Here is a 23,038-nt window from a genome sequence, read left to right as displayed (position 1 = left end):
AGCTAAAAGGAGAGAGGCTGCAAATCCATATTCAACAGGTGTTTATTATAAAAATAGGCTTCATTAAGGCAGGAATTTGGGACACTCATTCATCTTCATGACAAACATCTTTTCCTATGGGTGCCAGAGCTCTTGGGTTTTTTTTAGGATGCTGTGGTAACATGGCCAATCTCTCCTCTACCACCCTTCTCCCAAATAAAAGATGGCAGAATATTTGGAGGCTGAATTTCCTGGCACTTCTTGGCAGCCAGAGATGTATCGAGCACAAACCTCAAGTCTATGAACCTCTACCTTAATTAAAAAATATTGTGGTTATTGAAGAAATATTCTGATTTTGATTCCATCCCTGCACAGCCCTGGTGACACAGAGCATCCCCATGATGGGAATTCCTTGGCATTTCAAATGTAGTAATTTGAGATTGATTAATTTACAATACTTGGCTGCATGTATTTGAATATTCAATATAGAAATGGAAACTTAACTATTGAGATGGTGTTCTCAGCATGCAGAGAAAACACAGCCCTGCCATCCCTGGCAGTGTCCAAAGCCAGTTTGGTGGGGCTTGGAGCTGCCTGGGACAGTGGAAGGTGTCCCTGCCCCTGGCAGGGGTGGCACTGGATGGGCTTTTAAGGTCCCTTCCAAGCCAAACCATTCTGTGTTTTTTTTTGGGTTTTTTTTTTTTTTTTTGCTATCCAGAACCATCCCTCCAGTTTGCTGATAATCACAGGAGTCTTACAGGGACACTTAAATGAGCTAATGTAAAAATATTGTCATGTAAACATTTGGTAGCTCAATAAATTGATAATTAATGAGTTTCTGTCAGGATTGTGTGAGACATCCCTGTTGTGCCACTTGGGAAACCTTTAGGATGATGGCACTGCTGTAAAATACAGCTATGGCTGATAGCTTGAGATAAAATGAAATTTTTACTCTATTTTTTTTTCCTTTTTATTGTTGATTTATTTTTTAAGACTTTACCAGGGCCTTAGCAATACTTGGAATTCCAGAATGGTTTGGGTTGGAATGGACCTTACAGAGCAAGGGACACTTTATGAAAACCTGGTATAAAACAACAGCTACAAATAATTTCTTCATTAGGGTAGAAAATAATGCAGAAATGCAGCCAAGCAGGAGCTGGGATAACAAATTCCTCCCAGCAATATGTCCCTGACAGAGCCATTATCCCATTTTCCACCTCACAGCAGATGGCACCCATTAGTTCCCAGTATCCCATTGCACACCAGCAGAACAAGCCATGAAATGAGGATCCACATCCTCTCCCAGGCCCCCTTGTACCTTCCTGGCTAATTGCAGGCAGCAGATGGATAATTTGCAGTCTAGCATGACATAATTTAGGGTGCTCCACCATCAGGTGTTGTTTTCTTCATTGGAAAGAAAATATATTACAGGTCTGGTTGCAAGAATTATTTCTATCAGCAGAGAAATAAAGTTCCTCCAAATCAGCATGGGGAGATAACTCAATGCAGCTCAGGTGCTAAACTCAGTAATAACCCAATGTGAATAACTCAGGTACTAAAACTGGCTGACAAATTATGGGGTGCTGGCCTTTTTGGGAGCAGCCATCTATCCCATTGGATGGAAAATCTGGTTTAAGACTGTGGCAGGGAGTCTTGAGAAAGAAAATGATGGGGGAAGAAAAAAGAACAAGGAGCAAATCTTTAGGAAAATGAGGGTTCTGTGCACCCTGGGATAGTGGAAGGTGTTTCTGCTCAAGGCAGGGGGTGGAGTGGGGTGGGCTTTAAGTTCCCTTCTTACTCCAACCAGTCTGGGATTCCATGGATGCCTCCTTCCTGCTGCATATTCCATCATATATTGGATTTACTCAGGGCTAGTGATTTGAGTGATGTGGAGCTCATCTGGTTTTGGGATTCAGGAGGAGTTCTGGACCTGGAGCAGGGCAGGGGGATGATGTTTGGAGAGGTGATGATGGAGCAGGAGAGGGAGGAGATTTGATAGAAATATTCATAGTTTAGTTCATAATGCTTTGACCAAACTGGCCAAATTTGAGGGCCAGCTGGGATTTTAAGATGAGTGCTTTGCTTTATAAAAAAGGGATCCCTAAACACTCCTGGGCAATGGCAAAAGAAGAAGAATATGGGCTACTATAGCTACTGCTTCAGCTACAAACTGAAGCTGAGTCAGGGCCTCCATAACATAAATGTGTCTACTGGAAGTATTTATGTTTAAATATAAACATGTGGGTGTATCCTACTGAGAAAAGCAATGAGAATGTGGATGGTTCAAACCTACAGGAATAGCACAAAATTATAACAAATGTATTCCATGTTCCAGCATGAAAAGAGCAGCTGGCTTTAAGGCTGTTTTATTGCATTTCTAGAAGGAGATTTTTAATGCTATTTTATTCTGAATACTGCTGAGTTTGTTCATTTACCTGTGTGGGCTGCCGTGGAAAATAAGAAAGTTACTTGCTCTGTGAGAAGGACATGGGGGATTTATTCTCTGCAGAATGTGTTTGTGGGGTGTAGGGGGAGGAAGGAATTGTGTTCTTTGGGTTGTGCAGGAGGTGCTGTGCCCTGGTGACCCCTGCAGTGATAACTGAGCTGTTGGGACTGATTTATATCTGGTTTTTTGTTACATTCTTGATGATCTGAAAATGAGAATGGTGGTAGCTGTTCCTCATGGGACAACACATCTACTTCCAAGAAAATTTGTGCTATTTCTCATTTTACATCTCCACCTCTGGTAGTTATTTTCCCTAAGTTACAGAAATCAGCTCTTCTCTACCTGCCCCAAATCCCTGAGGCATGATTTGTGCCCTGATAATTTCCTGGAACAACAAAACAATATCCATGGGTTTGGGTAGGAATGTCAATGGGCCAATTTCTGTGCTGACCAAAAACCTGATACCATATTTCCCACCTGGAATAATGGGAATTGCTGTGGTGGATGTTGACATCAGCAAGCAGAAAATCATGAGAATGCACATGGGAAATATCAAATCAGGAATATTCCCATCAGGATTGCAGCTGGTGATGTCTGAGCTCTCTTTATTCAGAAATTAATGTTGGAGCTGAATTTAATACCAAAAGCTTTTTAACAAGCTGAGAATGAGACATCAATAAAAGTAGGACTTAGTTTCTTTTTCTTATAGAGTGTTTTTTCTTGACTCAGACTCCAAAATTAATTGTTATTTTTATTAACTCTCCAAGAGGTGCTGGGATCACCCTGCTCCTGCTCCTCTGCTCCCTGCTCTAATTCCCACTTTCCTTTTGTGTCCTTCAGTGATGCCACTGCTGGACTCACCTGACCTTTCCACTGCTCCTTTTCCCAGGGAATAACTGAAAAACTCAGGGTTTCTTTCCAAACTTCATAATCAAACCTGGAAGTCTTTGGGATGCCCCATCTTGCTGCCCTGCTCTCTCCTTTCTTGTTCTCTCCAGCTTTTTTTGGGTTTTTTGGCTGTCCTGGAAAGGAGCCCTTTTCTCTTTTTGCTTTTTGCTTTTCTCTTTTTCCTTTTTCCTGTTCCTATTCCTATTCCTATTCCTATTCCTATTCCTATTCCTATTCCTATTCCTATTCCTATTCCTATTCCTATTCCTATTCCTATTCCTATTCCTTTTCTATTTTCATGGGACACCTTCCTTGCCATCCCCTGCTCCCACTAAATCCTTCCCATCTGCTGCCCTATGAACCTCATTGTCCTGAATTTTCCAGGGAAAAGAGAGTGGAATGGAGGTTTGGAAATATTTGTCACTCTGGGACACAGAGTCAGGCACACAAGTGTAGATGTAGCAGGAATTTAATCTCAGGGTAACATTTCCAGAGAGACATATATGAATAAAAGATAGATAAAAATAGGAAAATACCATTGTAATTCCTATTTCTTCAGGGAGAACCACAGCTCCTTCTGTTGCAATCTGTGTGCTTTTGGGAACAGGCATCCAACCACCACAAAGTGTTGGGAAAGAGCTGGAGGAGCAGTAAAATTCTGGTGTAGGAAAGCAGATGGAATTTGTGATGGGAAAGGGCTGGAAAAATGGGCTGTGAGGTGGAAGGACAATGAGGGAAGGTTTGCTCCTGGGGGAAGCCATTCCCTATTCCCATTGCAGCCCAGTTTGGAAGAGCAGGAAAGGGAATTAAAGCAGTCACAGGTAGGACTGCAGTCCAGGATAGTGCAGCTTCCCAGCCAGGAGCTCCATGGAGATGGAGATGTCCCCATATGTAGAGGCCACCATAAAATGGAAGCAGTGCTTCAAGTGTTGATGTGCAGGAGAATAAATAAAAACAGCTCCAAAAGAATGAATTAGCCCAGCCTTCTAACTCTGGCAAATGGAGAAGGATTTCTGCCATCCCTGTTGCTAAATTGTAGGGTTTTTTCCATAATTCCAGGGTGTTTTCCCCTATTTCCCAACACCTGTGCTCTGTGTGCATCCCATGACTTGGTCTCCAAGGACTGGCTGGAATTTTTATCATCCATTATCTCAGATACTTTTTACACTTGCAAGCACAGGGTGATTTCAGAATATCTTTTAGCCTTTATTTCCCTTTCTCTGGCAGGGAGGTGGGAGCCCTGATGGATTTAGATCTCTGAGGCATAAGAAACTTTTTCCAGGCTTTGGGAAAAGCAATTCCCTGAAACAAAACCCTCCCAGAGGCTTTGGAGGGCAGGCAAAGTGACAGAGGGATGGTGTCACCATCTGCTCCCCTCAGGCTGGAGCTCCTCCTGCAGGGGTGGCTTGGAGAGGTGGCAGCTGTGCCTTGGAGCAGATGGATCTCCTGGGGGCACCCATGGCAGAAATTCAATAAATGGTGGGAAACATGGCCCTGCCCTTTCCAGGCTGCTGTTGCAGCTCCAGCACAGATGGAGGGGGGTTATGATTGCAAAATTGTGGAATTTCCATCAGGCCCTTTGTGGTTTGTTTAATTCCAGTATTACAAGCATGATGGATTTGCTTCCCTTTCTCCAAGTCAGGCACTTCTCCCAGGTACCCAGCAATAGAAGAGGAAATGGCCAGGGGAGGTTCAGACTGAACATCAGGAAGAATTTGTAAAGCATTGGAACAGAGTGCCCAGGGAAGTGGTAGAATCCCCAAAAATCATAATCCTGGCATGGCCTGGAAGTGTCCAAGGCTTGGAGCACCCTGGGATAGTGGAAGGTGTCCCTGAATTGTCAGAAGATGAGCTTTAAGGTCCCAACCCAAACCATTCTGGAATTCTGTGCTGGTTTCCACCATTCTGGGCCTTCCCTCTCTGCCCTTTTTTTGCCAAAATATGATGGAATGAGCTGGAAGGGACCAAGATGTGATGGCTCTCACAGCACCCTGCTTGGGAGCACTGCACTGCACTCCTGAGGAACAGTTTATTTTCTGCTTTTCCAGCAGGGATGAATTGATATTATTGGCTCTTCCTGCCTAAAATCACAACACAGAATGGATTCTAGCACCCAGAATTAATTGCTGACCATCATCCTGAACCAGAGCTGCATCTTTGATCATTTATCATCCTTGCTGGGTTGAATATCCTCAGGCAGTTTTAAAATCTTCCTTCTCCTCCTGCACACTTTGAAATGTGGCACTAATTGCCACAGAAGGTTTGGGCTTTTAATGGTGGTTGTTTGGGTTTTTTTTAGTTGTTTTTTTTTATGGATGAGCCATCTGCTGCTTGAGGCAGTTCCTCCAAGGCCTCAGATGTGCAGTTGACTTGTTGATTTTTAGGGTCTGTTGTCTGAGATCATACATGTGGCAACAAGCTGGGTGAAGCCAATTTTCTGGCACATTTAGTGACTTGTGAAGATTTCTGGAAGGTGTCCCTGCCTATGGCAAGGCAGCTGGAAGTACATGATCTGTAAAATCCCTTCCAGCTCAAACCACTCTGGGATCTTCTGAACTCAGCCCTACTTTTTCGTTATAAGAACCACAGTGATAGAAAATTCCATGTCTTAAAACTGTTGTAATATGTTTCTAGATAAATCTCATGTATATAAAACATTATATTTATATAAATGTTTGGAGCTGGACCTCAGCACCTGCAGTGCAGTTCTGTGTTCTGACAAACACTTCAGTTTAGAATCTCAGGGTTTTTTCCTAATTTCTGTGCAATTTAAAAATTTTAAGCTGGTACCACTTTAGTCAGGCTGGTCAAATAGATCCTCATGGAAACACCTCAGGTTCTGAAGGGATGGGGCTGGTCAGGAATGAAAGGCTGGTGCACAGGAATTCACCTTTTTTTTTTTTTTTTTTTTTTTTTTTTTTTATATTTATTTTGTAAGAAAAAAGAAAATAAATACCAGAATCATGGAGTGGTTTGAGTGGGAAGGGACCTTAAAAATACCCCTTTGTCCTGTCCCTCCATTCTTTGTCCAAAATTTCTCTCCATCTTCCCTGTTGTCCTCTTCAGGCACTGGAAGGACACACTGAAGTCACCCCAAAGCTTCCCTTCTCTAGGCTGAGCAATCCCAATTCTCTCAGCCTTTTAATATCTGTCTTTAAAGTATTTTTATCAACCCAAAATCTCTCTCAGGGAAGAAGATCCATTAGGATGTAAGATCCTTTCCAACCCAAACCTTTCTAGGGGTCTAAAAAAATCAAAATTTTACTACTCTTCTACTTCTCCTCACAAAAAGGGCATAAATAACATTAATTTGTGTGGGGAAGTTAAACTCAGAGCCAAGTTGATGACTCAGATGTAGTTAGTAAATAAGCAAGTGGTTTGGAGTCTTAGAGACAATTGCTAGTTTAGAAAATCACAGCTTATGAATTGTTCTTGCTTTTCTCCAACTGAGTCATAGCCCAGCACTCAAATTGTTGTTTTTTTTCCTTTGAAGATGTTGTCTAAAGTGCAAAGACAATATTCCTGCTAAGTTAAAAAAAATAATTAAAAAAATAATATATATATCTAATGTTGGGGAAACAGAATGTGCCAGATGGAGAAAGAAATGCAAAATTCCAGGGGTTTGGGGCAAAGCAGCAACTACAGAAGGTCTGTAGTTACCCATATTTTTACTTTTGCTGCAATTATCTTCTCCATGAATTTTTTCCAATGGCTTTTCCCCTCTGTCTTTCTTCAGAGCTGCAATAAGGAATGCATAGGAAATAATAAATATTATTGCTATTTATTAGCTAAGAAAGCTGCTGGAGCACCATTCACATCAAAAGAATATGGTTTTAATTTGTAAAATCCTTTAAATAACACAATTTAGGGGATTTATTTTCCTGTTTGAAGCAAGATGAGTGGAATGGGTGGTGATGGAAGAGATTTCAGGGGTCAGATCTGGTTCTTGCTTCCTGGAAAGAGCAAAATCCTGGGATTGCACTTTGTTTTTCACATCTGGAGTGTGTGAAACAGCCTGGTAGGGCTGAAAGCTCCAAACTCTTCCCTTTTCTCTCTTTTCATGATTTTTTACAAGCAATTCCTGTGTTGTGCACAAAAAAAAAAAAAAAAAATTAAAAAAAAATCCCACATAATTTTTGTCCTGCAGCAATACCTTGCTGTCAATAATAACCATCACCTATTAGATCCAAATGTTTTATCCTAGGATTTACCAATGAGGATGTTTGTGTCAAAATGATTGTTTGTGACAAATATTTCTAGTTGGGGATAAAAAAAAATCCATGCTGTAAAATAAATGTATTTTTAATGAGAGGAGAGAAAAATCCCTGTACAAGAATTTCAGTGAGGAATTCACACATTTTTCCTGGGAAAATGGTTCCATCAAAAGTATTCCTGCCAGTTCTGTTCAAGTTTGTAAGCATTAAGTAGAACTGAGGAGTGCAGCAGTGAATTTGAATTCTCTTGGCTTCCTATTAAAAAAAAAAAACCCAAACAAGTGAAGATGCCTATAGGGGATGCAGGAGTAGGAATTAATTCATGGGATGTAGACAGGATAATCCATGTTAGCAAACCCTCAGAGAAGGTTTACAACAAGATGGAATTGAAGAGGGGAAAAGAGAGCAAAAAAATGGGATATCAGCTTAAATTTGTGGCTAAATTTAATCCAGCTCCTCGTGATGTGGCTCCTGTTCAAATCTCCTTTTGTACCCAGGATGGATTTGGGTTTGTATGTCAGGCTTTGGAGTTCTGTTTAAAATTCCTGTAATTTATCCATTTTAGAAAATCGTGGGAGTTTTCTGCACAGGAGCCTGGAATAGAGATGCAGGGCACACTCATTTGGTGATCATTATGAGGCACCATTGTAATTAAGTGTTAAGGCCTGTGGTTTATAAATAATCAGATTTTCTTTATTAGAGTCATATTAAAATAATTCCACCTCTAAAATGCAGAATAATATCAGTTCAAGGCTTGCCTTTTTCCTGCTGTAATTAAACACAAAGGGACCAAAGGAAACAGCCTCAGGTTGCACCAGAGGAGGTTTAGGTTGGATACAAAGGGAAATTTCTCCACCAAAATGTTGTCAGTCACTGGGACAGGCACCCATGGCAGTGCTGGGATCAGCATTCCTGGGGGGATTTAAGGGATGTTTGCAGGTGGCACTTGGGGAAGTGGTGAAAGCCCATCCAGTGCCACCCTGCCTTGGGCAGGGACACCTTCCACTGTCCCAGGCTGCTCCAAGTCCTGTCCAGCATCCCTTGGGCACTGCCAGGGATCCAGGGGCAGCCACAGCTGCTCTGGGCACCCTGTGCCAGGGGCTCCCCATCATCCCAGGGAAGGATTTATTCACAATATCCCATCTAAATTTGCCCTTTGTCAGTGGGAAGCCATTCCCTGTGTCCTGTCCCTTCCATCCCTTGTCCCCAGTCCCTCTCCAGCTCTCCTGGAGCCCCTTTAGACACTGGAAGGGGCTCAGTCAGTGATACCAAGCTGGGAACAATGTAGGAATAATCCTGATTTATTTATGTTTGCATAAACACCCAGGGTTTCATAGGCTGAGTACTATTCCTGTCCTGTGTATATATCCATTTCTTTACAGCCATCACTCTACCAGTCCCCTGCTTTGAATTTAATGAATATTACCATCAATTTTAAGTGTCAGAGCAGATCTTTTATGATGTCCAGACTTGACACAGGGGCTGTTTATGCTGGTGATGGCAGATCAGGCTCCAACAACTCCACTTTCAGTGGCAGCCTCTGATCTCACTTTGAGTTGCCCTGGCTGTTGATAAAAAAAAAATACACTTAAGCTTTTAGTTCCTTGGTGCATCCTAGAAGTTTCCTGTTGTTCCACCTTTCCCTGTCCCTGTGTGGTGTCACTGTGATTTCCAAGTGCTGGAGCCAGCCTGGCCACTGGCATCTTGGGGAGCTGGCTGGGAATACCCACCCTGAGAAGGGTAACACTTAAAAGTGATAAATGGTGTTATCACTACCCAAATTTGGGGGTTATTTAGGTGAGGGCACAGCCTGAGCATGGCTCCTGTGAGAGGCAGCACTCCTGTGACGGGGCCAGGATTAGTGTGAGGAGCTGGGGTTACCTTTGGTTTTGCCTCCCAGAACTGGGATTTTGGGATGGTTTTGCTCTTAAAAAAAACCAGAAGAGCCTGTTTTTTATCATAAAGTCCATGTGGGGGAGGTCCAGAGTCCCTTTTTGCTGAACACAGAGGGTTGGGGTTTGTTTAGGAGTGCTCCCCTTAGGGCTTAATGACCCACCCACATTTTGTTGGGCTGAACCATGTTGCCATTGATCCTCCTGATGCCTTGCAGTGGCTGCCTGGAACAGAGGCTAGACAAGATTAAGGGAATAAGAGTAAATATTTATTGAAGGTACACCTTGGGCAGCCAGGTGCCTCTGAGATGGACAATGATCACGAGTTTTTCATGCAGATATAAGTTTGATCCATTTACATATCAGGGGTTACTCCTCCACTTACAGCTTCAGGTAATGCAGTCATATACCTCCAATTCACTTTTGTTTTTACTTTTTGTGGACTGAGGCTGTTGGGTGTCCTTGGATCTCAGGCCTGGAAGGATTGTTTTGTCTGACCAAAGTGTGAAGACAGTTAACTAACACTTTATATGGAGTCTAGGGTTATGCACTAATGCAGTACAGGATTTGAAAATATAAAGGCTAAAATCTTAAGACATCACTCCAAATCTCCACTGGAGGCTCAAGCTTCCTATTCCAGGGAGTTTAAGAGGGGAAACATCTCCAGCTGTGCCAGCTGTGTGGGAGAGTGTGTGAACAGATGTGACAGCTGGACAGCTCCTGCCTCACCACCAGAGCTGGGACACAGGGCTGGATGAGGGCTGGGCACTGGGACACTCCATGCACAATGCTGGGTATTTCCAGCCAGACACCCTTAATGGATATGGGAGTCTCAGCACTGCTGGTGAGTGGAGGTGTGAGAGCAGCCTCAACACTGGAATTAACCTTTGGTTTCCTGGCATTTTTGGGATAGACTGGACCATGCTGCCTTCTCTGTGAGTTATCTGCTTTATTAAAGTCTGGCCATTACCCTGATGGACATCTGGCCAGTGGAGAGCCCATGCAGCCCCTGCTCCTCTGGGACCTCTCCTTCCCTTCCCATGGCCCATCTTCCTGTTCCAGTCCTGCAGCAGCTGGTTCTTTGCAGGTTCAAGGCTCCAAACCTCCTCTGTCTTCTTTGTTCTCCACACACAAGGTCCTTATCACCAGATCCACTTGTTCTTGTGCTGCCAAGCTGTGCTGGCAGGAACCCTGCAGCAGGCTGATTTCCTTAATTATGATTATTGTCTTCCCCCTCTGCCATCTCTCCAGCCGTCTTTTCATTCCCTGACCACCATTTGTCAGATTTTGTCTCCATTCTCTGCCCAAGAAGTCCCTGCTTTTCTCTTTCCAAAGACAAAATGGAGAAGTCATGGTTCTCCTGAGGTGCTGTCACATCATAGAATCACAGAATCACAGAATCACTGGGTTGGAAGAGACTTTCAAGATCATCAAGTCCAGCCCATGCCCTAAAACCTCAACTAAACCATGGCACCAAGTGCCACATCCAATCTTTTTTTGAAGACATCCAGGGATGATGACTCCACCATCTCCCTGTGCAGACAATTCCAGTACTTTATCAGTCTTTCCATAAAAAAAAACTTTTCCTAATATCCACCTATATTTCCCTTGGTGCAGCTTAGGACTGTGTCCTCCTGTTCTGTTAGTTGCTGCTGGTGAAAGAGACCAAACCCACCTGACTGCAACCACCTTTCAGGGAGTTGTAGAGAGTGATAAGGTCACCCCTGAGTCTCCTTTTCTCCAGGCTGAACAAGCCCAGCTCCCTCAGCCGTTCCTCACAGGGCTTGTGCTCCAAGCCCCTCTCCAGCCTCGTTGTTTCCTCTGGACACACTCAAGTGTCTCAATGTCCTCCAGAAGAATGAGCTCCCTGCTCCTGCTGGCCACACCATTCCAGATCCAGACCAGGTGCTGTTTGCCTTCTTGGCCACCAGGGCACACTGCTGGCTCATGTTCAGTCAGCTGTCAACCAATACCCCCAGGTCTCTTTCTGCCTGGGCATTGTCCAGCCACTCTGTCCCCAGCCTGTAGCATTGCAGGAGGTTGTTGTGGACAAAGTGCAAGACTTGGACTTGTTAAACTTCATGTTGTTGGACTCATCACATCTATCCAGCCTGTCCAGGTCCCTTTGCAGAGCCCTCCTACCTTCCAACAGATCAACACATGCTCCCAGCTTGGGGTCATCTACAATTTTAGGGATGGAGGACTCAGTCCCCTCATCCAGATCATCAGTGAAGATATTAAAGAGGACTGGCCCCAGCACTGACCCCTGGGGGACACCACTAGTGACTGGCCACCAGCTGGATACAGCACTGTTCACCACCTCCTGTCCATCCAGCCAGGTCTTAACCCAGTGAAGAGTGCTCCTGTCCAAGCCGTGGGCTGCCAGTTTTTCCAGGAGTATGCTGTGGGAGACAGTGGCAAAGGCCTTACTGAAGTCCAGGTAGCCAACATTGACAGCCTTTTCTGCATCAGCCAGGTGGGTCACTTGGTCATAAAAGCAGATCAAGTTGGTCAAGCATGACCTGCCCCTCCTAAACCCATGCTGGCTAGGTGTGATACCCTGGCCATCCCGTGAGTGCTGTGTGATGGCACTCAGTATAAAGTGTTCCATTACCTTACCAGGTACTGAGGTCAGGCTGACTGGCCTAGAATTACCAGGATCCTCCTTCCAGCCCTTCTTGTGGATGGGTGTCACACTGGCCAGTTTCCAGTCATCTGGAACCTCACTAGTGAGCCAGGACTGTTGGCAAATGATGGAGAGTGGCTTTGCAGCTTCCTTATAACCCTAGGATGGATCTTAGATTCATGAGCATCTAAGTGGCTCAGCAGGTCTCTGACTGCTTCCTCCTGGATGACAGGGGGGCTGTTCTGCTCCCTGACACCACCTGCCAACCTGGGAGGACAGTTATCCTGAGGACAAACTGGCTTCCCACTAAAGACAGAAGGCATTAAGCACTTCTGTTATCTTCTCATCTGCAGTTACTAAGTTCCCTCCTTAGAAAAAAAAGGTTGGTCTTACCCTTTCTTTTGCCATTAATATATTTGTAAAAACATTTTTAATTATCCTTTACAAAAGTTGCCAAATTAAGTTTGAACTGAGCTTTGGTCTCCCTAATTTTTTTTCCTATGTGCCCTAGCAACCCCCTTAAATACTTCCTGAGAGACTGACCCTCATTCCAAAGATGATACATCCTCTTTTTTTTCCTAAATTCCTTCAAAACCTGGTTGCCCATCCAGGCTGGATGTTTGCCTCGTCAGCTCATCTTTTGGCACACAAGGATAGTCTGTTCCTGTGCCTCAAGATCTCTGTTTTGAAGCAGCACATGTCCCACCACAACTCTGTCCTGCTCTGGGATGCAAAAGTAATTCTCTTCTGGTCTCTTCTTGGAGTCATCTTCATGGTCACCATTATATTCAATCTTTCTTTTGCTACTTCCCTTCATTTCCTTCTCTCTTTTGGATCTTTTCCCTCACCAGATGAACACATTTTGAGCTCTGAGTTCTGAGCTGCTGCCCCATTTTCCTCTCTCCTTACCATCAGTATTATTTATTGTATGGAAAGCTGTTGGGATTTCTTCTCCCACAGTTTTACAGCATCGTTGGGTCATGATTTGAGCTGAGCTCACAGGAGGCACCTGGCACAACTCCAGCCTTAAAGAGATTAGAGCCTCTATCTGAATGGATGGATTTGATTCTTACTTCTTTTTCCTTTCTTCATCTTTTGGTCAATCAGCTCAACTTGGTCTTTAAATTCAGCATTCCTAAGCATTCATAAAAAGTCCCAGGACCACCAATCCGTTTTTGTACTTGAAGAGTTGTCACTGGAATTCAGAGCTGCCAACTGTAACCTTCTCTTGGCATCCCAAACTTCCTTCATCCTGTGTGTGGTGGAAGAGTTGTGTTGATTCTCCAGCCTCCACATGGGGATTTCAGGTGTTTGTTTCCTCCTTTTTGTCTTTTTTCTTTGGTGTTTTTTTCCTCTCTTCACTCAACTTTCAGCTCATTTCCTCTGTCCTGATGTCACAACTCATTTCTGGACTTGTCTCTCTCCCAAGAAAATATAGAAAGTCTCAAGATTTCCATATGGCAAAACCCTCCAGAGGTTTTATGGCTGGACACTGTGAGGCTGCTCTGGAATTGCTGTTATCCATCAGGATTACTCTGACCCTTTTGTTTAGATCCTGACTTCTCAGTTTTCTTGCCTGAAACTCCAGTTCTTTTTCCCTCCGTGACCTGCCCCCATACAACCTTTCCACTGGTGATTTTGGCATCCCACTCATTTATTGCACTCCAAAAAGTATCCTGGGGCTTCTTCCAGATGCTCCTGAGCCTGGGAGAATTTAAAATACCCACAGAGCTGCCCAGGCTTTGAGACCCCCTAGAAAGTGCAGATTTGCTGACAATAATTACATTTCCTGTATTTATTTCTTTAAATTGATGTTTTTCACCAAGATCTCTGCAGGCTTTTGCTGTTTGAAGCAAGGTGTCAGTGATTCTCCCAGGAATTTCAGATTGTCCCAAATCCAACAGGAGGGATGGGAATTGTTGAGCTGCATGCCTTGGATGAAACAGATATTTTTCAGAGGTTTAGCTGTGCTTATGTTAAATTTAAAAAAAAGGAAAATGTTCATTTAAAACTGCTAAAGCTGTGGGCAACCTTCATCTCAATTTAATCTCAGGTTTGTTCAGGCTGAAAAAGTGGATTAGGGTTATGTGGCAGAACTTCTCTAACGAAGCAATTTCACTCTGTGTGCTGAAAGAGCTGGCAGAGATTTAAATTCATCAAAATGTTTTATATTTAATTTTTTTTCCCCCCTCAGCCCCTGGTTTTGTAAAATCCAGTTCGTGATTCCTGAAGTCTAAAGCTCTAAATGACACATCCTTAAGGCACCTGCTAAATTCCATTTTGTCCACAGTCAGGCTGTAATTAAATGAATGGCTGGCAGTTGTAGAATTGAGATGAAACTGGAAGTTTTAGAGTTTTATATAAACCATGGTCTTATAAAGATGAAAATGACTATTACAGGAGGTTACTCAGCATTTGTCCTAGGTGCTGATTTATTTTCTCAGCTTGTAGTATAATTTTGGATATAAAATATTTGGGAGCTTCACTCCCAAGGAACTGTGTTAAAAATAAGGGGCATTCTAGGGCAGAGATGGTGACAGGGAATATCAGAATCCTGGAATGTTTTGGTTTGGAAGGGGCATTAATCCAATTTTAACCCCTGCCATGTCAGGGACACCTCCCACTATCCCAGGTTGTTCCAAGTCCCTTCCAGCCTGGCCTTGGGCACTGCCAGGGATCCAGGGGCAGCCACAGCTGCTCTGGGCACCCTGTGCCAGGGCCTGCCCACCCTCCCAGGGAAGGATTCCTTCATAATAAATGAGCTTTTGGTCCTGGATTGAAGCCTTCCAAACCATCTTTAGCCTTCTACAGCTGAGTGGGTGGGAAAACATTTTTCCCAGGGGGAAAAAAATTAAAGGAAATTAAATCAGAGAGAGAGAGAGAGAAAGGGATGTGAAGTTCCTGGGCAGGAAGTTCCTACAGACTGAAAGGACTCAGCTCTTCCATGGTACTGCAGGGATTAGGTAAAATTTAAGGTAAAAGTAAAAATTCTGGGAATATTTGGGAGTTCAGTGGAGTGGAGGGAATGTGCCAGGCCCCAAAGAGGCTGGGACACTTTGCACAGATGACATCCAAGCCAAGAAGCTGCAGAGGAAATCTTGCATCAAACAACCAGGACATGATCCCAGTTCCCCACTGCTGGTGAAGCCTTCCCAGGATTTTAACATCCTGAGCTTTTAACATCCTGACCTTGGACACTTAGGAAACTTTGCCAAAGGAGATGGATTTCCTCTCCTATCTTGCATTTGGAATTGGCATCTGAAATTCTCCCAGTGCTCTCTTCAAGCTTCCTGGGATCAATCTGCCTGAAGGAAAACTGAGGTGGTACAAAAAGGTGTTTGGTTCTTGTTCTTCACAGGACCTGGAATTGGGGCTGTGTAAAAATCCTGGGACATTTACAAATGAGTTGGATTTGCCAGAGGGAGTGGGGAAGTGTGAGCAGGAAATAGACAAAAATCAGCTCAATATTGGCCAAAAATTGGTCCAAAGGTCCCTGCTCCATCTTCCTGCTCCAAGCAGGGATGTCCCAGCTCCTGGAGCAAAGTCATCATTCCCTTGTCCAGCCTCATCTTAAAACTCTCCAAGGAAGGAGCATCAGCTATTACACTGCTCCAAATTTTCCTGAAGTTTTCCATCATGTCCCAGCTAAACCTCCTAAATGACAAAACTTGGAGCTGCTTAAAAAAAAATTCCTGGGGGAATAAATCCCAAGAAAAATAATTTAAGCCAAGGAATCTGGGATTTAACAGGGATTATTGCCACTGTTTGCTTCAAAAAGCTCTTGAGCCTGGTCTTTATTGTCAGGAAAATGGAATATATCTAGTCTCCATGGATTTGGGGGTGTCCACAAGGGCACAGAATTAATCCATAGACATTACATTATATTTTTTTAATCTTCCACCGTGTGTCCTTTCTGGACAGGCTCTCAGAGACTTGGAGAAATAATAAATAAGAAATAATTTGGCAGTTTGGGAGAGATCCCTCCACCTGGGAAACTTGGGGGAGCTGAAACTCTTTGAAACACTGGAAAAGTCAGAGCCTTTTGCACTGTTGTTTATTGTCCTGCTGCTGCAAAAAAAAGAGGAAAAATTAAGATTTTAAACTTTCCCCCAGCATGTCCTTGAGATATTTTATGGATAAAGTGAATAAAGCTCCCTAAGCAGGACATCTCCAAGGAATGCAGGCTCATTTAGGAAATGTTTTATCATTTGCAAACTCTTGATGAAAGGTCTGTAATAAAGTATTGGAGTTAACCTTGTAGCCTTATTTCTCCTTTTATGGCTGCAGAAGATACTTTTCCCATGTGGAGATTCCAGATTAAGGATAGTGAGAGAGTGGAAGGGAAGGATTTTAATTGTCAGGAGCTTTGAAGTCATAATGGGACAATGACCCTGTGACCCTGTGTTCCTGCTGGAGCTCAGGAGAAGCACTGGATCACTTCTCAGTTTGGGGAATCCACATTTTCCATCCAGGCCCAAGTTGTCATCAGTATCCAGGGCTTGGAGAGGGATGAGGTAGCCATGGGAAAAGGGACTGGGATTTCTTTGAATCCCAGAATGGCTTGGAAGGAGCATTAAGCATTCAAAATTCCACCCTCTGCCATGGCAGGGACACCTTCCACTATCCCAGGCTGCTCCAAGCCCCATCCAGCCTGGCCTTGGGCACTGCCAGGGATCCAGGGGCAGCCACAGCTGGAAGGAGTTGACAAGGTGGGGTTGGTTTATCAGTGGTCTTGGAGGTCTTCTTATCCCCCTTCGTGTTAGTCTCTTATTAAATAATATTAAATTGTGGCTGCTGAGTCCTTCATGAAGAAAATGTGTCAAGGACCATTTCATGTGACTCTGGCTGCTGAATTCAGTTGTTGCTGCTCTTCATTTTAGAGGAAAATAATGCAAATAAAAGGTTTCCTCTTTATCTGTGCCAGTTCCCTGGGGTTTTGGCATTTCCTGGGTCTTTGGCTTTGCCTGGCTTTGGATGATCTGATCAAGTTCCCTATGCAGGGTAGGTTTGTCTGCAAGGCACCAGTTTCTAGAAACTCTTCTGATTTGTTCAAGGTTTAATTGATTTGTCCTTGAATGGGATAATTAGCATTTAATGTATCTTAAAGATGCTCTTGTTGACCACTGGCTGATTAAAGCAGCAATGTGTAGGATCTGGTAGGGTTTTATTTCACTTTAATGAAAAAGTGGTCATTTTGTGCCCCTGGGTTGTTTCACTTGGGGAATATAATTAATTCTGGACTAGTGAGACTCTGGTTCATTAAAATAATTCTGAATAAATTACATGAGTAATTGGGTTGGATCATTAATGAGTTTGGCAGGCAAGGAGATTCTACCATCCCAGTGTGTCACTCAGATTTGGGTTAATCTGTTACTTCAGACTAAACTCAAGACACAGTTTACCTTCAAATATGAGTTTTAATTGCTATAGGATATTCCTAAAGCTGTTTGCTCTTCCTGCCTTTCTGAGCTGCTGAGAACACTGTAATAAGTGATAGCAATATCACTGAGGGTTTCCTGGGAGCAATGGGAATGGTGAGGCCACTGGAAATGGTTTTACCATCAGCAGAGAGGGATTTCAGAGCATGGTTCCCACCTCAGTGCTGGGAAACACTGGTGGGACACAGTGGCTCCCTGCAGGGAATAAAACTGTGCATGTGGCACTCAGGGTCAGGGTTTTGGGGGGAATGGACACTCTTGGGTGGAGGGTTGGACTGGATGATCCTAGAGGGCTTTCCCAACAGTTCTGTCATTCCTTGCTTGTCCTGATGCTGGCAGATCCAGCCATGGTGGGATGGGTGCAGTTACAGGGGTGTAAAACAGATTCCATGCAGGACTTGGGAGCAAAGGCTAAGGGATGAGATACTCATCTCTTTCAGCATTACAAGTCAGCAAGAATAAGGATTTCAGCTGGATATGGGAACACCTGCAGTGTGTATCCTCAGTGAGCTGTGGCAGCTCTTGGGTTTCATTGGAATTCCCTTCCCAGGCAGTGGACAAGGGATGGAGGGACAGGACACAGGGAATGGCTTCCCACTGCCAGAGGGCAGGGATGGATGGGATATTGGGCAGGAATTGTTCCTGGGAGGGTGGGAGGCTCTGGCACAGATTCCCAGAGAAGCTGTGGCTGCCCCTGGATCCCTGGAAATGTCCAAAGCCAGGTTGGATGGGATTGGAGCAGCCTGGGACTGTGGAAGGTGTCCCTGCCCATGGCAGGGGTGGAATGAGCTGATCCTTAATGGCCCTCCCAGCACAAACCATTCCATGATTCTCTGCCTTCCAAGTCTTCCCACCCCAGCACTGCCAATAATCCCTCTGTTTGCCAGGAAGACTCAGAAAAGCTCAGTGGAATTAACAGAAGGTGGGATTTTTTGTTTTGCTGAAATGGGATTTGTGAAATGGATCCTCCTGGCTGCAGGCAGGTGTTTCAGGAAAGGCTGTTTGGCACTTGGAAGTGTGAACACCTGGGTGGGAGCTGAGCTGAGGGTGGCACTTTGCACAGGTGTCCAGGCAAACATCCCAAATCCATCTGCCACCTTCCCTTGGCACTGCAGCTTCTGGAAGTTCCAGCCTGCCTTTGGCTCCTGGCTCCAGCAGAGAGAGAGCCACAGGGAATTGTGTTCCCCTGGAGTTTGCTGCCTGTCAGTTGTGGATCTGGAAAGTGCTATTTGAAATAAATAGTTATTATTTTCTTTATTGGGAATATCAACCCCAGATATCAATCCCAGAATTGTTTGGGCTGAAAAGGACCTTAAAGCCCACCCAGTGCCACCCCTGCCATGGGCAGGGACACCTTCCACTGTCCCAGGATGCTCCAAGCCCTGTCCAACCTGGCTTTGGACACTTAAATAGTGGGATCATTCCCTGAAACACACATTTGGAATGTGAACACTCCCAGAAGACAAAAACTTTTATCTAAAACTTCACTTTGTCCTGCATGCACCAAAATTTCCCTCTTTAGAAAACTAATTGAGGAGGGATTTGATTCCCATGGAGATGCTGACATCCCAAGGACACCCAGTGCTGCTTTCTGCCAAGGCTGAAAGACCCATGGGAATATTAATATCAGAACATTTATTAGGAAAATATAATTCTTAATTTCCAGGTGACTTTCCCAGATTGTTCCAGTGCTGTTTTTCAAATTCCAGAGTTATAATTCAGCCAGCCTCATGTCTGGGCATTTTTCCCATATATATTTTATTTAAGCTTGGAGTTTTATTTCCTCTTTTGACAGACATTTTATTTTATGAAAACCCTTTTAATCCCTAATCAAATTTCCACAAGTTCTTGTCCATTTTAGCAGTGGAATTGGTTTAGTGCAGACCCTCCCATGGAGGAGGAACACTTTTGCTCCTGAGTCCTTCCTGGGCTGAATGGCCTCAGAATCAAACACCATGTTGGAATTCATCCCAATTTGTTCTTAAATATCTGTTTGCCTCATAGAAATGATAAAAGGAAGACAAGGTTTCTTGAAGGGTCATCATGGCTTGAAATTATGAGTGTAATAATGGCTGAGGTTTTTATTGTGCCTTCCCAGTGCTGAATCTTCCACCTTCATATTTGGGTGTTGAGCAACACCTGCCATATAAAACCCCTATAAAATCACCTAAAAGGTGATTTTGAAATCACAGAGCAGTGAAATCCTTTGTGGCACATAAAACCTTGGCACATAAAACCTTGATTATTTATTTATTTTTACTGAATGAAGAATAGGCAGGTGATTGTTGTATCTCCCCCTGTTGCAACTATAGGCCAAGATGCAGGTGAAGCTATAGAAATTATTACAAATAAAAGTAATCATTAAAAATTATTATTATTATTGGAATTATTGGAAGTCATTACAAATAAAAGTAATTATTAGAATTACTGGAAATTATTAGAAATAAAAGAAATCAAAGCTTTAAAAAGACGTTTTTAAGTCTCTAGGAAGGCAAAGCTCTCTTTTTAAAGGATAGAAGATGACCAAATTTGGGTACCACTCCTCAGAATACCCAGTAAAGCTGATTCTTATCCCCCACCTTAAAGTCATGCTGTAATCAGAAAATATCCAATAAAATAAAGTGAAGATAGAGATGCTGAGCTTTGAGCTCTTCTTGCTAAATTCAAGCTAATAATGGATTTTTCCATTTTTTTCCCCCTATCTGATGTGTCTTGTCCTAAATACTTTAAATCAGCCTTATTAAGAGTATTGTAACAAGGTCAAGTGTGCAGTTCTGGAAGGTGGCAAAATGCATTAAAGAGCTCAAACAGCAGCAAATTAGGAACCTCTGGATAGTCCTGTGGCATCATTTAAAACCCAGGAGGGAAGACCTAATTTTTTATTTCTGAAAACCATCATTCACACCATGGTCAGCTGAGGTCCCACAGGACAGGAGGTTTCTGCCAGGGACTCTCCCAGGCAGCAGCAGGTTCTGCTCTGGGTGGTTCTTCAGTTTCTTGAGCCAGGAAATGGGGTTTTATCCTCATTTTTAGGGAAGGGAATGGTGAACATCAGGAAACAGCTGGATGTGGCTGTGTCCATGGGGTCCCAGAATGGTTTGGGTTGGAATGGACTCTAAGCACATCCATTCCCACCCATGGGCAGGGACACCTCCCACTCCTCCAAATTTAATGAATTCTGTGATCCATGTCTGCATCAATCACCTGGATCTGCCTGATTTCCATGGGAAAAAAACCACCCCACACAGGCCAAAGTTTGGCTTTCCAACCTTTCATCCTCCTGAGAACCCAACATCCATTTGTCATTGGCTTTGATATAAAAATACATCACTGGGATTAATAAACACAGCATGCTCTACTAAACTTTTATAGATTTTTCATGTGAAAGTAATAAAAGGTGCCATTGGAAAAAGCTGCACTTGAAAAACCATGTCATAAAAAGTCTTGTAAAAATCCCACCAGGCATTAAAATCTCACTTCCTAAAAGGGAATGAAATGCAACAGGAGAGATTTGACTCCAAGGTACCCCAGGCATGTAGCAAAAACCCCAAGTGATTGAAGCTTCATGGGTATTGGGAAAACAAAACATTTCCTAGAGAACAACAATTTATCTCACTGAGCTTTAAAAACACTATTATACTGATTTTATACTCAATGTTAGCAAAATGTACAACTCTCCAAGTAGAAAATACACCAGCTCCCTCTAATACTTTGTTTTATGCCTTGTGAGCATCTTGTTAGCACTTACTGACTGCTCTTAAAATATATTTCTACTCCCAGGGGTTCCAGCCTAAAGGTTTAAGCCCTGTGAAGGGTTGTACAACAAGATTTACAAAAAAAAAAAAAAAAAAGGAGCCCTTTGTGATAATTGACTGGAATATTTATGAAGCTGAGGCCTCAGGTCTTTCAAGGCTCTGTTGGTCAAGGAAATTCTGCTCTGTCTTTACTGCACTGAGAGTTGTAAAACTAAAAACAAAACTCCCAGGAGCTGCTCCTGAGATTCTGCCAGCCTGGAGAAAAGGAGGCTCAGGGGGCACCTTGTGGCTCTTGCTGACAGGAGGGGACAGCCAGGGGGTGTCAGGCTCTGCTGCCAGGGAACAGGGACAGGGAAATGGCCTCAAATTGCACCAGAAGAGGTTTAGGATGGATATTGGGAAAAATTCCTTTACAGAAAGGGCTGTCAGACAGTGAAACTGACTGCTCAGGGTAGGGTCCCTGTCCAAGGGATTGGGAGCAATGGGAGCTCCTGTTGGAGCAGGACTTGCAGCAGTTTGGGGACGTAGCTAAAAAAAAAGCAAAACAATGGGAATTATCTCAAATATTTTTACATTTAGGGCAAATTATGGCAGCCTAAAGGGAAACCATGAGACAGAGGCTGAAGTATAAACTTCTGTCTTCTTAAATTGAATTGTTGACAGCTTGTCACAAGCAAAATTGTTGTAACTTCCCACTGTGGTGAGGTTTGCTGTAAATTCCAAGGAGAAAACCAGATCTGTGCATTTCATCCCTTAAACAACATCCTGGTGTTTCCAGTGGTGTGGTGACAAACCTGGGAACATCCAGGAACGTGGATATTATTGCCACCATGGGGTTAAGGAGCTGAGAAGGGCACACGAGGTCTCTGATGGGATTTTTGGCTGTTGATCTCCTGAGGGCTCCCAAATCCTCACCTCTTGGATTTCCACAGCCCAGAGCCCCTGCAGCAGCTGTGACCTTTGTGCAGGTGCTGAGTCTGGGCTGGGGGAGCTGTGAAATGCCAGGGCTGACCCAGAGCTGGGAGCTGGAGGGGATCAGGTGTGTCCAGGGGAAATGGCCACGGAGCGCTCGGAGAGCCAGGGAGACCCCACGGAGGAGAAATGCAGATTTTCGGGAAGCAGCTGCCAGGGGGAAGGGGATGAAGGCCAGGCAGTGTCTGAGTCAGTCCTGCCCTCTCCTCTCCTCTCCTCTCCTCTCCTCTCCTCTCCTCTCCTCTCCTCTCCTCTCCTCTCCTCTCCTCTCCTCTCCTCTCCTCTCCTCTCCTCTCCTCTCCTCTCCTCTCCTCTCCTCTCCTCTCCTCTCCTCTCCTCTCCTCTCCTCTCCTCTCCTCTCCTCTCCTCTCCTCTCCTCTCCTCCATTAATTTCACATTGCACTTCTAATAGCTGCTGTGCTGTTAAAATAATTACTTGTATTTAGTGCCCTTGTAGTAATTAACTACCTGTTGCATTTAATGCAGTAATTACTTTTCACTTGTCATAAATTCCTTGTTGCACTGCTAGCAGTTATTTTGCCTTTAAAGCTGTTTATTTACTGGGACTAACCTCTGCATTTAATGTTTTGCACTGGTAATAGTTAGTTGTTTCATGTATTTACTTGTAATTAGTTTTCCATTTAATGCTGTGCACTGGGAGTAATTACCTTTGTTTTTAATGCTCTGCACTTGTTGTAGTTACTATTTCAGTTAATGCCATGGTTCCTTGTTGCATTTAATGCAGCACACTTGCAGTAACTTCTGCATTTAATGTCTTGCACTTGTAGTGGTTACTTTTCCCTTCAATGTCATGCATTTACCAATAAT

The 23,038-nt window shown here is 43.8% G+C and overlaps 1 protein-coding gene across 2 annotated transcripts in view; it reads left to right on the top strand.

Moving 5' to 3' along the window:
• Positions 1 to 23,038, top strand: part of PRKG1 (protein kinase cGMP-dependent 1) — a 339,627-nt gene that overhangs the window by 254,115 nt on the left and 62,474 nt on the right. The window lies entirely within an intron of this gene.

The sequence above is a fragment of the Oenanthe melanoleuca genome, chromosome 6, assembly GCF_029582105.1.
Source record: "Oenanthe melanoleuca isolate GR-GAL-2019-014 chromosome 6, OMel1.0, whole genome shotgun sequence".
Taxonomy (NCBI): Eukaryota; Metazoa; Chordata; class Aves; order Passeriformes; family Muscicapidae; genus Oenanthe; species Oenanthe melanoleuca.
The sequence above is the reverse complement of the archived record's forward strand: the minus strand, read 5'-3'. Positions and strand labels throughout refer to the sequence as shown.